A 16,514-nucleotide genomic window follows, 5' to 3' on the forward strand; every position below is an offset into this window, starting at 1 on the left:
GTAGAGGTATGGAAGGTCAACTAAATATTTGACCCATTTTTTTATCTCCTTCTCATCCTCTCATTTATCCCCTAATCTCTCTATCCACATTGAAGTACACTATGGGCACAATCAGGGTCTAAGAACATGTAGGCAAGATTACCTCCACAAAAAACTATAAAAGACTCTAAAACCCTGAAGGAAAAAAAAACCTACATGAAAATTGAAGTTCAAAAGATCCTTCAAATTTTTAGAGACTAAAACTTACAAAAAATATCTTAATACTTGGTGTGAGCTTGATAGAAGAGAATTTCTAATGGGTTTTATTTTAGGAATTGATAGTTTTTGTAGATGCCAAACATGCATTAGATGTAACAACACATTTTTTCCCAAAATTGTTTTAAGCATCATAGACTAAATAATTAATTTATATAATTTTCAATTTCTTTCTAGTATTTTTTATCTTTAGATGAGCTACTTGAATAAAAAACAGTTCATTGGGGTCCTAATTCAAGTCTTTAGAGGAGGATGAAACAATATTCTAGCTTTATTTCCTCATGTATTGCAAAATCCTTCTAATTTTTTTTTGAATTTTTCCTTTTTGTCTTGGAATAGTCTTGTTGTTGCCTATGGAGTTTTGTATTTTGAAAATTTAGAGGTATTGTCCAACTAATCTTTGAATATTTGTAGGAAAAATGAGCATGAGGGATGATTGAAGAATCTCAGAAAGTGGGAGCTATGATTATCAGACCATGTTCCTCTTTTCTATGTGTAGTTTCCATTGTTGTATTATGAGGTCAAGTTACGCATAGCCTGCTTCATAAAATTTTTTTGTAAATTGAACATAGATTTCATGGCATAAATTAGTAGTAAGAAACCATAAAATCAATCCTTCTATTTCATCTTTTATTAGTGAACTAGTAAAAGAAACCATAAACAATAATGTTGATTTTAATAACACATGTCACATGAAAATCTCATGATCTATTTGTCACTCAAAATCCTATTGGACTAGATAGAACCACATCTCCTAATCTGCAAAATATTTTTCTCCCCTAGGATAGGAAGGGGTAAAAATAGTTCTATCACTATTGTAATCATGCATTAGAGTATCATTAGTTTTTGTGAACATCAATCCACTATAGGTGCAAATTATTGTATCATAAGTATTTATTATACATTCAATCTTCTCCAATGTATTACTTCCTCATTCATTCATAATCTATAGGAAAATAGGAAAACATAATAAATTTCATTAGCTAAAGTTCCTCATATCATCACATAGTAGTTATAGAAATGAAAAAATGTAATGATGTGGCATTCAATTAAAAATCACCCATCGCTATCCTTGTTATGTTTCTCAAAACCTCCACTACAAATGCATATGTATGATGTACAACCTTAGCAATTTGGTTATATAATTAAATATTTCTATAATTAGAAAACCTTTTTATTAACAATGACAACTAGGCACATGACATTTTAATTGTAGTGATCACTTATGCTTCCCTTGATTGCTTTACAAAATTCTATGAAAAAATAATGATCAAGGATCAATATCTTTAGTGGGTATTGGATGACTCTTTTTTTCTTTTGGGAAGTGTATTACCCAATGAAAGGACCATTTTTATGGCTACCCATCACTATAAAAAATACCCCCTACTTTTGAGTAGTGTCACAGATCTTCTCTTTTGGCTCCACAAACACAACATGGGTTTCTACCCTCACATTGTTATGACTGCAAATATCTAGGGCTTGCTTGAATATCTTGTGTGTACTTTTCTATTCTACACATTCACAAAAATAAAATACCTCACTCCTCAAAATATACTACAAGAAAACTCATTAATGTCTAATCCAATAATGTGGACAGAGGGTAGTTTCAAAGATGTGGACTAAATTTTCTTGTATTCAAAAGGGGGGAGCTTACTAGGGCTAGAGGTAAAGGAAAAAGGGTGCTTAACATAATGCAACATCAATTTATAAGACCCTTGAGAAATTGAAGGATCATCTAAGAGATGTTTACAATCCCATTCATAGGCTTGCATACTCTCTTTGCTCTCATCAACCACAACTACAATATTCATTGATTTAACTAGAGATCCTAGCATAATTTATCCATTACTTCACAATCTAAGATCTTGAATTTTATATATATATATATATATATATATATATATATATATATATATATATATATATCTAAGATCCTAGCATAATTTATCCATTACTTCACAATCTAAGATCTTGAATTATATATATATATATATATATATATATATATATATATATATATATATATATATATGTATATATATGTGATGATAGTAAGCAGGGCTCCCCATTGAAACAATGGAATACTAATTAATGGTGAATGAAAGTTGCTTGTTTTGTATATAAATAAAAGTGGAGATCCTTCAAACTATTCTCATCATGTTCCCCCAGTGTAACCAACCTTAGTTCACCCCTAACCTTTGCCTCCTTGCCTCCCATGTGTCCACATTTAATGACATCCTAGGTTATCTCACTCCCCCTCCTAGCCCACCCCCCCCTCCCCATTGTCACTTGTTCTCCACCTCCAACATTTATGAGGCCATCAGACTTATGAGATGCAATAGGGTAGTTGATGAGGAGGGTTTTTAGGATGAGCTCTTCAAGCTTGATACCACGATCTTGGGCCCTTATCTCTCTACACTTTTTAGTAGAGTGGTTTGTTTTGGTTTTCTAGACTCATGGTTGAGACACATTATCCATAAATATAGGCTGGCCTTTGATCCCAAAAACTATAGGACCATCATGATTGGGCATACATTTGCCAAAATTTATGCTACAACATTAACTACTATTTTTTCTAATGAACTTGATTGGAGGAATTGCAGGGCTAAGGGTCAAGTAGGATTCAAGGTAGACTACCAAGCCATGGATCATATCTTAACACTATGGGCTATTATTGAGGAGGCTCAACACTATTTGAAGAAAGCCTACTATTGTTTTGTGGATTTTTGTAAGGCTTTTGATTCCATCCCTAGAGTGGCCCTTTTTTAGAGACTTAGAGGTATTGGTATTACTAAGACCTTACTGATGACTATCATGAGGTTATATGAGATAGTGGTTGGTAGGCTCAAGACCATAGGTGGCCTCTCTGACCCTATCTAGAGCACCATTGGGGTGAAGTAGGGTTGCCCTCTCTCACCCACTTTGTTCAAGATCTACATTCATGAGCTCAAGGCTTTTATCAGTGATTCCTTGCTTCTAGGCAATGGTTATCATCTACACCAAGTATTGATCTCCATCCTTCTATTTACTGATGATGTGGTTCTTCTTGCTTCTTCTCCTAAGGGCCTTCAGAGGCTTTTGGATAGACTTGCACCTTTTTATGAGATGAAATAGCTAGTCATGAACCTTGAGAAGGCTTGAGTGTTATGCTCTTCAATGACTTGAAGACCTCACATCTCCATTTTCACTTCCATGGTTAGGAGGTTGAGATTACATCATCTTACACATACCTTGGGGTTAATTTTTCTAGATCTTGTTTCAGCTTGAGATCAACCATTTAGCCTTAGATTAGGAAAGGGTTGGGTTCCCTTGCCATGCTTGAGAGTTAGTGCTTTAGACACTAATTTTAGGACTTATCATCTATGATATCCCTCTTGGATTCCTTAGTAAGACCCATAGTGTTCTATGGTTTATTGTCTTGGGGTCCTTCCCTTTTAGACTTGGATTGGGCCATGATCGAGCACACCTAGACTCTACTCCTCTTTTGGATAATTAGATGTCATAGATCTACCCCCTACAGTGTTATTTTGGCTAAGTTTGGAGCTCACCCATTTAGGCTTGCAACCATTTTTGACCTGATCTAATTTCTCCACTATATTTGTGGCTTTGTAGGCTTGGATGAAGGCCAACACATAGAGCCTTATTTAGTCTACTACTCTTTATTTTCTTTTGTAGACTCTGATCCAGCCACTAGAGCCCACTGTTGGTATGCTCAAGCTACTAACCTATTGAGTTTAGTTGGGATTGACATTGACCATCTCCCTCCCTACTAGTTCTCATTGGATGCTCCTACTCATATCCTCCCCTCTTAGTAGGATTTGAATAGGCATGTTAGACTTGACATCTATAGGTAGTATATTATACAAACTTGGGTTGATCCTCCAAGGGGACTACATCTGAGGATGGCTTTCTATGACGAGCACTTCTTAGATATTTGGGATGGGATTATTATACACCTTGAGTACTTACATAGATATTGGACATATGCCCTATGTATCTCCCTTGGTTCCTTTAGGGTGGGTTCAAATCCACTTTGAATCCAAGTTGATCACCATATTACTAGAGAGGATTGGGTGTGTATACTTTGTACCTCAGTAGAGGTTGAATCTGAAATCCATTTCCTTTTTAGATCCCCTATATACAACAAAATTAGAGGGAGATTTTATTGTCTATTTAGAGATTGTAGATCCCTCTCAGATATTTTTAGGTATGTAGATTAGCATTGCATTGTGCTCTATCTCTGTGAGTCCTTACAGCTTCATAACTATACTTTACAGCTATCATTTCCTAGGAGTTAGACCTAGGCACAATTTATTATGACCTTCTTCTCACCCTTAGTTCTAGCTTGAGGTGTGAAGTGAGTGTGCAATTTCCCTAACACATGCCATTCTAGATCTATGAGACCTCGTAGGGGACCTCTTTGCTAGAGACACGCTTTTCATAGCAATCAACCTCACCATAGGGCCTCTAGTAGCCACCAACCATATTAGTCATTTTTGGAATTTTTCCTTTTGAGGATGAATAACTAATCTTTTTCATGATGTCTCCTATCCTTCTTATTCATTTATTTTACTTGTTCTTTTGTGGATACCATTTGGTGCTCCATTTGTCAACTATCTTCTTAGTGTAAATTTCTAGTCCCATAGACCCAAGTTGTGGTCTTTTGTTGGAAATTAATAAAATTATATTATCTTATCTTATCAATGGTCATACATCCCATTGATTCAACATAATTAGGTCATTCATTTCCAATAGGATATGCCTATGACATAAATATGATTTTTATCATTGTAAAAACACCAGTGTTGGTGTCCATTGAAGGATGTGAGTTTTATTTGACTTTAATCACAACCACAAGTTAGAGATATTTTTTCTACAATCTAAATGAAATTTAAACTAGCACTTGTACTTGTAGGTCCAAGGGTCACACCAATTCAATGCAAAAATCAATTTTCTAAAAGACTAACATTTTTATCCATGAATGTTTTTTATTAAGGATATAAAATTAGTATAATTTAAAGTTTCTACTATTGGTTTTCATGTAAAGATTATATTTTCTTAGTAGAATAAGCTCTATAGATCTTATTTTTTACAAATTTGAAAATTCAATAGCCCCTATTTCTAAAGATTAGAAAATTTGTAATAGGTATGCTCCACAACTCTTAATTCTAAATATTTAAAATTGTCTAACAAGACAGGGTCAAATGATTGTAGCTTTGTAAGGATCTATTCATATAAACATGGAAAAGTGACTAAAAGGAAATGAATTATACTTTCATAAGGAAATGACTTGTAAAAATATAGATAGGTATGAAAGCTCACATTCATGTCACCATAATTATCACAGATGCCAACATCATACATTACTCTCTTGTTATCATAGCTGGATAGATTTAAGAACAACAAGAAAGGTAAATTACACAGAGTACATTCCATATGCTACATAAAAAGGACTCACCAGGAAATGATTATCATAGAATGATAGTAGAAAGATAGAATCAACCAGGCAATGAACAATTGTAGGATGGAACTATAATATACAAATATTCAAAATAAAGTATAGATCAACAATAATATTGGATAGCCTAATGAAGTCCTATCAAAATTGTTGTGTATGATCAAGGAATGAACATGATATTACCCAGGAATCATATCCAATTAGTGTTGGAATAGGATAGCTACATTATTAGATCAATTGTGCATTTATTTGTATAAACAAGACATTGATAATCACAAAGTCTTTAGCATTTCTTTACTACCTTGGACAATAGAGTGACAACCATAAAAGGGTTCTCATATTTACTCAAAATAAAAAAATAGAGATATATGGTTTAATACATAATGAAGGACGACCAATTTTTATTTACCCGCATGTGAGATTAAGAACAAGAGTAGATTGTTCCTAGTAGCCATTGTAGTAGCTACTCACACAGCTACAAATAAAGGGCTCGATACCATGTTAAAGCACATCACTCAACTCTTTCAATAAAACATATCATAGGTAGAATGGATGTTTCAATAGAGAGAGCAAAGAAATCACAATTTTTAATTGTAAGATAGGCAACCCATAAACAGAGAAAAAAATTGCATTATTTCTTCAAAAGTGAAAAAAAAAACCTTATAAAAGTACCATACATGTGTTATAATTTTTAATTTAGAATCCATTGCCAACATTATAAATTCATATTTCTTACAGCTAAAAAGGGAGTAACACGAAGTGAAGAGTATAAAACACAACATTTTGATAGTTTTTATAAGTGCAAGAAGAACAAAAGACTAGTTCAGTCTGGCATTAGAGGGATTGGAAACATCCAATGATGAATGAGAATTTTGTTAGTAGCATATATGTCACATGTTTGCAACATAGTTTGTTTTATAAAACAATACATACTTTTAAGTTCCTGCAAGGCTCATGTAATTGTGATATCTACCTACATACGCCAAGATCAGAGCAAGTACTAAAACCTCAAATTGGGGAATCTGAGCATGGAGAGAGTGATAAGGCTAATAAGATTACAATTGGTTTAATATCTATTGAGAAGCCTACTAGAAATAATGAAAATCTATCTAAAGAAGAAGAAAAGTTGTGCAAAAGGTAGAGTTGTGGTTAATGAAAAGGGCAAGGTTTGTGGCCTAACTATGAGAAGGAATAACTCTTACCGTTCAAATAAAACTCTAGAGCTTCACATACATTGTGAAAATATCATTGAATGTATTAATTAACCTCAAAAAAAATTAAAAAGTTTAAAAAAATTTAAATAATTCATCAGTGGCTACTACCAATATTGAACAATCAATGAAAGATGGAAAGCTATCCTAATAAAAGATGCAATCAAACTCCTTAAGATGTTAAGATTTTCAGCCTTCTATTACTTATTAGAAAATTCTTTTGTGATTGCTACCAAAATTGAATAATCAATGAAAAATGAAAATCCATCTTGAAAAAAGAGGCAATCACACTTGAGATTTTATAGTTGTAAAAGATTGGTGGCACAAATTGTGTTGATCAAATGCAACAAGGGTTATTGTCTTCTTAGGGCATAATTAACAGTGTTTTGCATAGATTTTTTGTGGTTTCAAGGGTTACACATACTATTTCTACACAGATTTTCTTTTAATCTTGACATTTTTGGGCATGGACAACATGAGTATGTTAGTGTTACTAGACTACAAATCACATCCATAGATAATTGCTAGTGTTACTAGACTACAAAATAATGGTTTCTTCTTTGTAGCGATATGGTGATCTATTTTGTCTGGGAGAAGAGAAACATGACAACTATTCTTACATGCTTTATAAGCTACAACCAGAGCCCATTAACAGCCTTCAATTACATTAAAATAACACAAATCCATATAGGGCCAAAAATAGTGTAAAGATATGCAAAATACTAAAAAATTAATGCCTAAAAAAGTTTTAAAATTAAACATATAAAGAAACATGTAATATTAACAACTTACTATTCAATGAGCCATTAAATATATACAAAACCACAACAAATAGTTTTATTCAAAATTTATACATAATACTTTCAATTTTTTTTATGTGAGCCATTTTTCTAGAATTGTTATGGAAACATCCACTTCTCCTCCCAAAACTCCAAACTAAAGTTTAGAATTTGAGTACAAAATTTTGAAAATAGATTGAAAAGATCATTATTGAGAAAGATTGTTGAAACTAGATTGAAAGAGGGAGATTGTTGAAGAAGACTATGTGTCTCAATCATTTTTTTTTCATTGATGTCAAAATTATTATTTGTTGGTAAGGCAACTACTTTTAAGATTCAAGTACTATCACTTATTTGATTGATGAAGAGGATTTTATCAAAAGATGTAATAATAGCACCTAGAGGAAAGGTTGAGTTATGATTATGTAATGAAGTACAATAATTAGTTAAGATAGTGATGACATGATGTATTGATAATCTACTTAAGGTTACAAAGGCTAGTTACACTAAAAAAAGTTTAGAAGAACAAGTTACACAAAGTTTTTCTATCAAGCTTGACTGAGTGGATAGTAGGTGCCAAGAAAAGTCAATACAAGCTAAGCAAAAACTTAGTTGGAGCCAAGTAAAATTTCATTCTAGTGTATGTCAAGAAGAGCAATGGATGTCAAGTAAAGTTTAGTTGATGCCAAGCACTAGTAAACTTTAGTTTGTATCGAGTAGTTTCATAGTGGATGTCGAGCAATGCAGTGTGTGTCGAGCATTAGAAGCTTGATAATGTTGAGCTATTGCATTATTTAAAAGATCATGAATTTGATGAATCTGAGTTGACAAATTTTTTTTCTTGGATTATGTGAACTAGGTGGAAGATAAGGTTGATAAGCTAGTGGCATAGAATTCAAGGTAAACCTCTTTTAGGTGAATTCAAAGTGGATTCAAGGAGAATTTTCTAGAAGAGATATGAGATATGGGGTAGATACATTGTATCCTACCTATTCCATCCAAACCATAATTTAGATGATGGAGAATGAGTGGCAAAATATCTTAATTTCCTATTTATAGGAATGGTTGGTCATGAAGCAAGGTTGTCATGTGCAAGAACCCAAGGGAGATAAGGAGTCAAGGGTTTTGCTTCATCAAGTGACCTAAGAGAAGAGTCTACAATGGCATGTTAAGAATGAAGGCTTAAAGAGATGGATGTTTGAAAGGTGAACAAGCTATCAGAGCTATAAAGTATGAAGGCTGAGAAAAATTGAGAACTAAACAGAGATCTATAATCTATAAATGAAGTTGTAAATTGTATCAGATTAAAGCCTTACTGTTACTCTCTAACAATTGTATCAATTTAGCATAAATCCTTTGGATTAAGGTGGACCTAAAAGTCATTTATAGATCCTTTAACTAGGTGGCATTCCAATTGAATGGTCTAAAGTCCTCTAAGAAGGCTCACTCCTAACATGGTGATTGAAATCCTTTAATAGGATCACATTTAATAATGTGTATTGTAACCTTTAGTAGGGTTAGGCTTTCACAAGGCATCACTTTAGAAGAGTGAAAAGAATAGCATGTCACTAGTGGTTTTTCCAAAATTGGGTTTCAATGTAAATCATTGTGTCAAGTGTGTTGATGAATCTATTATGTTTCATACTTTACATTTCTACAAGTTGATTTGACAGTAACCTACAAGTTTTTAGTGATTGCATAATCTTATGGATGCATGCATGAGTATAAATTTTTTATGGGTTCACTAAGTTGTGAAAAGTTTTATTTATACATTTGGACCTTGGATAATTGATTCACCCCCCTCCCCTCTTAGTTATTCTAAAGTATTCCAACACAAATAATAGAGAGAATTGGTTCTTGATGATAAGATACACTTCTAGGAAAGTAATTCTTCCTTAATTGATTCATTTAAAGAGGTTCCTATTTAGGAATAAATCTCATTAAGTCCATTGTACATTCTCATATTGGAATCCTATTTTCAAGGCTTTTGATCAAAAACCCTATTTTTTTGTTGCTAGAGCAGCCAACTGAAGATATAATTAATAGATTGGTTGTTTGTTATCTTTGAAATATAAGCCTAGAGCATCTAAGTAAGTTCTCTTTTAAATGCTACTAAGACCCCATAGAAAAAACATATGGATAGAGCTAGTCTTTTTAACATGTTTAAGCTAGGTTAGGCATGAGACTGGAGGGTTTTCTATTAACTAAAGCTCATGAATTTTTTAGGTTTCTATACACAATCAACCTACCAATTATTAGTGAAAAAGATGTCATCTATATTCAAATAAAACTTCAAATAGTAAACATAATGCTTGTAATCACAATTTTTCAATAGACATAAAACTGCTCTACAATCAGTAGAAACTATTTTGAGTTGACAATACCAAGGAATTTCTTCAAAGGGCAACCAAGCACATTAGAATATTTCATCTAGAATCATCTACATATCCAATAATGAAAATTTTAGGTCAAATTTAACCCATATCTACCATTCACTAAAAGGTATAGAAATACTACAAAGATTAGACCACCTATATGGTGTCATATGAATGGATGCATTTTCATAATGTATTTGATCAATACCAAAAAGATGCCTAACAAGATAAATAACACCAAATATGATCACCAATACAATTAGCAATTAAATAATAAATGCACATTCTATAAATGATACTAAAAATGGCCTCAAAACATTACCTTCAATATAACAAGTACCAACCTAGCTTAAAATCTAGTAGACCTCATCTGACAAGAAAAAAACATCATGCTATTAAGGATGGAATGTATCATTCTATGTACAAATAGAAGATATAGGAAATAGGGCAGAACTATTGTACACTAGCCACTAACATAAGAAGCATAAACAATTACTTTCACCACACTACATCCTATTTCAACCCTATATCTGTAATTTTTTAGTTGAATGCAATTTTCTATTATATACCCAGAAGCCTAAACCTATAGATTAAGTCCTTAAACCAAAAAAATTTAAAAAATATGAATAAAAAATCAAGTCTAGACAAAATATAAAACTATAAGTAACATATATAAATTCCTCATAATTTAAATATGGCATCAGATCCAGACATAAGGGGATATAGTCTGTAAATCCGCAAAGATAAATAGAAACAATATCCTCCCCTTCCAGGGAAAAGTGGGTTTATCATGGTATGGGCAGCAATCAAAACCCACATAAATTCTTTATGCAATCAAAACCCACATAGATTCTGTTAGAGAATAAGCCCTAGCCAATATAACAAAACAATAGACTAAATGCTTACAAGGCCAATTTAGAAACTCTCATTTTAGAAAATAAGGAACCAAAGTTATGGCTAAACCTAGCTACTTGAAAGCTCAATAAATTGACACAATATATCATCAAATGGGTTTTATGACTCATTGTGTGATGCACTTCATAAAATAATTGGATGAGACAAGGTCTATAACCATTGCAATTAAAAATTACACCAAATTAGTTGAGCATAGCAATATTGAGGCAAAATAGATGTTCATGAATACAAGGGTTGACATGCATCAAAAAGAGGTACTCCACAAAGACCTTGATTTTCAATGAAACAATGAACAAGCATCCTATTAAATATAGTTAATCAAGGTTACAAAAGAAAATCTAGACTAAGGAGAGATGCACTAGTTTATTGAGGCTAAGTGATCTAGGGTTTACATCCAATGTAGGAGGCCTCACTACATTCTTTGAAATAGTAATATCCTAATACTATTTTCTCTATTTGCATAGAAAGAGCAGTTGTGGATTCCATAGCATGGTTGGCAAAAGGATGGATCTTAAATAGGCATATTTTAGGCTTCAATACAAAATTAAATTTTAGGCTCACTTACAATATTTATAATGTTGCATCCAGTGTATTACTTTTAATATTGTTAACTCTCAAAGTCTATTTCTTTTTAGATCACCAAAACTAATGGAGCTCAAATTTTAGAAGCTCTATTTTTGCATATTTTCATTTGGGTTCTAAAGCATGTCTTAGAAAAATAGACTCAATTCTCCTGATTCTATCATATCTTAGGTTGAAATAAAAATAGATGTTTTAGATTTGATGAAAATTTGTCAGAGGAGCAGGGCACTAGGTGCCATTGTATTTAATAAGTGTAGTAGTCGCTTCCATAGAGTCTTGATTATGCATGTGCAAGGAATTGACTTATCTTTTGGAACAACTCTCCTTTACTAGACTTAGTTGGTAGTGAGAGGAAAGATAAACTCCAAATACCACTAGTGATAGAGTTAACAGATTAATAAGCAGAGTCAATACATCATTCAAAAAATAAAATATACTCAATAATACCAACACACGCTCCATAATGCAGACACTACTGCACAATATAATATTTTAAGACATTGATTTAGAAAAAAATAATATATTGTCTGAAATTTTTAATTTTTAATTTTTAATATTTTAAAATGAAATTAGAACTTTCTTTAATCATCTCTAACAAAATGTATAGAAAAATGAGGAAACTTGCATTTTGGCAAGGACTGATCAAGCTAGTGGGAAGAAAAATAAAATTTGCATGCATTTTTGCTATGACTAGACTAGGAAGAAGGGTTTTTTTCCCTCTCTAGTTTGTAAACTATTAATCTCCCATTTAGTTTTCTCATTTTGCAGCAGTGTCAAAAAGTTGTGACATGTGAGCTCTATAGCACGTCTGATCTTTGCACTAACATTGATGTATGCTATTAAACCTTAAGTATGAGTAATTAAAATTACTAAGACCACCTATTTTAATCTTTCAATGAATAAGGTGATCTGAATCCTTTAGTATGATGAAGAAATTTTGGGATAGATTTAAAAACCTCATTTCTTAGGGGAAAATTTGTAATAGGTCATGTGTCATGGTCCCTACTACACCATCCTCTATTGCCTCCTTTTGGTAAGTAAACCCATTTGCTGTTACATAGGGGTCTTGCATAAGCTCCATCAAATAAAATGAGCCCTGTAATAAATAAAAAGGTAAGGTCTTTTTTATTTATTTGGGGGAGGGGGGTTCGAAGATTTATTCAATTTCTTCTCCTACATCAAAGCCCGACTAACAAAAAAAGTGATTGGGCATTCTCTCAAGTAGGATGAGAATCAAAAGGGTTACCAAATGAAGTTAAGAGACTATTTCAAGCCAAGGGCCCTTATATCTAGGGAAATAATGATAACCAGAGAAAAAGCTGACCTTTACACCTTGGCCTTGAGCACAAAAGCTAGGTTAGTTTCCCATGATTCATAGCTCCTTCCCATAGGATCTCCAGCAAGATATAAGCACCCTAGTGAGGCTGGGGATTAAATCAAAACCTCGATTTTCATTTCACAATAAATTAGAGATATCGAAGACTCAAATACTTGAAATCAACTAAAAGTGTAAATAATTCTTTTTGTGTATTCAGCTACTATGAAATGATGAAAAATTTGGTCTTGCCTTAAAAATAGGATAGGTGAAGAAGGTCAACAATATGCTTTTCTCTAGAGAAAATTGCATTGACATTTTTCTACCTTTCGCTAGTCTACAGGGGTTTGATGCCGCAACTGCAAAGTTTTGAAGATCATCCAAAAAATATTGACATATGGTAGGAATTCAAATAAACCCTAAGCATGAGCTATTAGAATTACTTAGAGCATCAATTTTGACGTTTCATTGAATGAGGAGATTAGAACGATGGATAAATTTTAAGATAGATTTAAGAACCCCATTTCTAAGGGGAAAATTTTGGGGTAATTTAAAATTCCTATCTCTCGCATCAATGGAATTTTTTTGGACTTAAATTATAATTTCAATAGCATCGACGTGAATCCCATATCCTTTGTTGTCTTGGTTTTAAGGTTGTAAGCATGCCCAACCTATAAAAAATAGACCATAGTCATGGTATAAGAAATCAGAAGCAACAAAACCATTGTATTATCCCTACTGGAACACTTCTATCATGCTAGATGAAACCAATGTCAAAAATCTCAAACTAAAATGACTTAGTCAAAAAATGGCTCTAGTAGTACAACAAAAAATTCTCTTTGATAAATCCATCCAAGAGAACAGATAGCCCTAGTAGGGTAGTATAGCTAAACGTTCTAAGAAGTGTGAAGGCAGTAGTTGTAATATTGATATCAAATACTAGCCCTTAAGAGTCCTACAATTGATACATGCAATCAATATATCAGAATAGAAGGCTTTTCCAATTTGAGAGGAAGTTCATAGATATATATAACTAGGATGTCAATACTCTAAAATCTCGCTCAGCCTTCCAATATCCAAATCAACATTCAAGTGTGGAACTTAGTGTTGGAAAATGACAACTCATCATGGTAGCACTTGATGAAACACTTGATGAATTGAATATATATATATATAGTTAGAGAAAGCCAAATTAAACAAGGGCCATAGAGCAACCAAGTTCCAACCAGAGGTGGTGCAGGTTTTTTAGATGGAGGGAAAGAGTTGCATGATAATGAATAGGGTGTGCACTTTTGTTGTTGGAGATAAATAAGATTCAGGAGGAGGAAACATCTATGTGTTGATTGCAATTTTTCATAAGAAAATGAAGGTAGCAAGGCATGCGCCTAATATATTTGCCTTGGCCCATGATGTAGAATAATAAGTTCTATAACATATTCCCCCATAAAAGTTTGGCTCCTTTCACACTAGGAGATGTATATTATAAGGTTTTATCTATGTAACAATTGACCTGTCCTAACCTTGTCCATATTGTCTAAGGCCTATAGCATGTAGGCCTAATTTTCTATAACTTATTCAGATTAAAAGACCTACATTAGAAATATAGTAATCAAAAGAAAATAGTCATATTTGTCAATCTGTTGAGCTGAGCCTACATGTGATATTCCAATTTGAAACCTAGATGGTTGAAATTCAAACTTGAACTAAGCGACAATCTCTTGCCAAGACCAACCCCTCTGAATTGAATTCGCAACTAAGAGCTTAACCAACCTTGTGGATTGTTGAAGTCTAATAGGATTTCCCTTAGGGTACCCCAAACAAACATATATATCTATGGTTTTGGTATTTGACTGTAATCTATTTTTTAACCAATGTTTGAGACCAAAGTTCCATAATCTATGATCTTTTCTACGACAACATTGAGCATGATCCAAAACTTAGATAAAAAATTAATCACAGTGAACCCAGAAATAATGAACTTTATATATTTTTATATTAATATAAACATATAATTTGATACAAATGATTTAAAATTTTATTTTTTTTGATTTAGAAAAACATATAATCTAGTAGAAATATGATATAATAGCATAACCAGTGACATGAGGAAAGGATGATGAGGATTATAAGTATGAATAAACGAGGTGGGTTAATAGAACAAAGTCTATACAAGAACATAAGTGGGAGAAGTAGAGGTCATGACCAAGCCAATATTATAAACATTGCCAAGCCCTATTTAATTATCATCCTAAATTAGAGAAACAAGTTAATTTAGTCTATATTTTTGGAGGCTTCATCCTCTCAAATTGTATTGATCCCACTCCACCTTCACTTGGTTAATATTTTGATTGCAAAACTAATGTTTATAACCATTGTAGTGGATATCTAAAAAACTCACGAGGTACTATGATACACTGGATCTTGGCCTTGAAACTAATATAATCTATAAAAAATTGCAATATTAGCCCAAAAATGTTCCAGGTAATAATTCATGACAATTAACATTAATTTGGGATGATTCTTTGCACAAACAATGCACCATATCATCGAATCCTAATTTTTTGAAAGACTTCATTTTGGACTTGAAGGTGAATCTAATTAAATTATATAAATAATATTTAATACTTGAATTTTAAGTACAAACATTTTTTAAGACCCAAAGGTTTTTGTTAAGGTTCTCATCTTAGGAATTTGGAAACTACTACTCTTAAGAAAGTGCGTTCCTGTAGATTTACAATGTGAAAATTGTGCATAGTTTTGGTTTCCACTGATATTTCCTTTTTAACACAATTTGTTTCCTAGTATGATTGAAAAAAACTTTTTTATTTTGTTTAGGTTGATGTTTCAATTGAGATCAAGTAAAGTAATAATGTTATTTTATATCATGGTTAAAAAAGAGTAAATCTGGTGTAATTTGAATCTAGTGGATTTTTTGGGGAAATGGTGAATACCTCATGGGATCTAAGGATTTTTTGTTGAAGAAAAATCTAAATTTAATGAATTTTGTTCTTGCAGTGTGTTCTCCAATTAATTTTGTCTCTATTACTTCTTGTTGTAATTGTTCCAGCTCATTTAGTGATTTTGAGTAGAATTGAGATATTTTTGACTATTTTGTGGCACTTCTCACTACTTCTACTATGGATTGTGAACCATAATTGCTTTAATTATTATTATTTTTCTTTTCTTGTAAACTTGCACAATTGAGTGGTTAAATGGTGGATGTATAGAAAGTGGCCAGCTATCCAGTGACATAAGGTCTTTATTATAGGGTTGCTTTGTTTTGATTTGAAACCCAGTTGTTCTAATTAAGATAATAGGGTATGACTATATATTATTGTTGTCTATTTATTCAATAGATCTAGAAAAAAACATAACCTCTCACAGATTTCACTTTTGAATTCAAACTGAAAATGGGATGTTAGCCAATATGGAAAATAAACTTAAGCCCTATTCAATTATGTGCAACATTTTCTTGTTCAAGCACTTAACCAATTCCATTATAAATGTGTGCACCATTTTAAAAAGAATTATAAATTTTTTTATCTTAGAGGTTGAAATTAATTGGTAAAACTTAAAGCATTGAGTTTCATTGTGAAGACCTAGATTCAGATTCCCGTGGGGACT

The 16,514-nt window shown here is 32.3% G+C and overlaps 1 pseudogene; it reads right to left on the reverse strand.

Moving 5' to 3' along the window:
- Nucleotides 1-1,416: 1,416 nt before the first annotated feature.
- Nucleotides 1,417-2,066, reverse strand: LOC149572230 (uncharacterized; annotated as a pseudogene).
- Nucleotides 2,067-16,514: the final 14,448 nt, after the last annotated feature.

This window comes from Cupressus sempervirens, chromosome 2 (genome assembly GCF_028749045.1).
Source record: "Cupressus sempervirens isolate cs-2001-9-10 chromosome 2, ASM2874904v1, whole genome shotgun sequence".
NCBI classification, from domain to species: domain Eukaryota; kingdom Viridiplantae; phylum Streptophyta; class Pinopsida; order Cupressales; family Cupressaceae; genus Cupressus; species Cupressus sempervirens.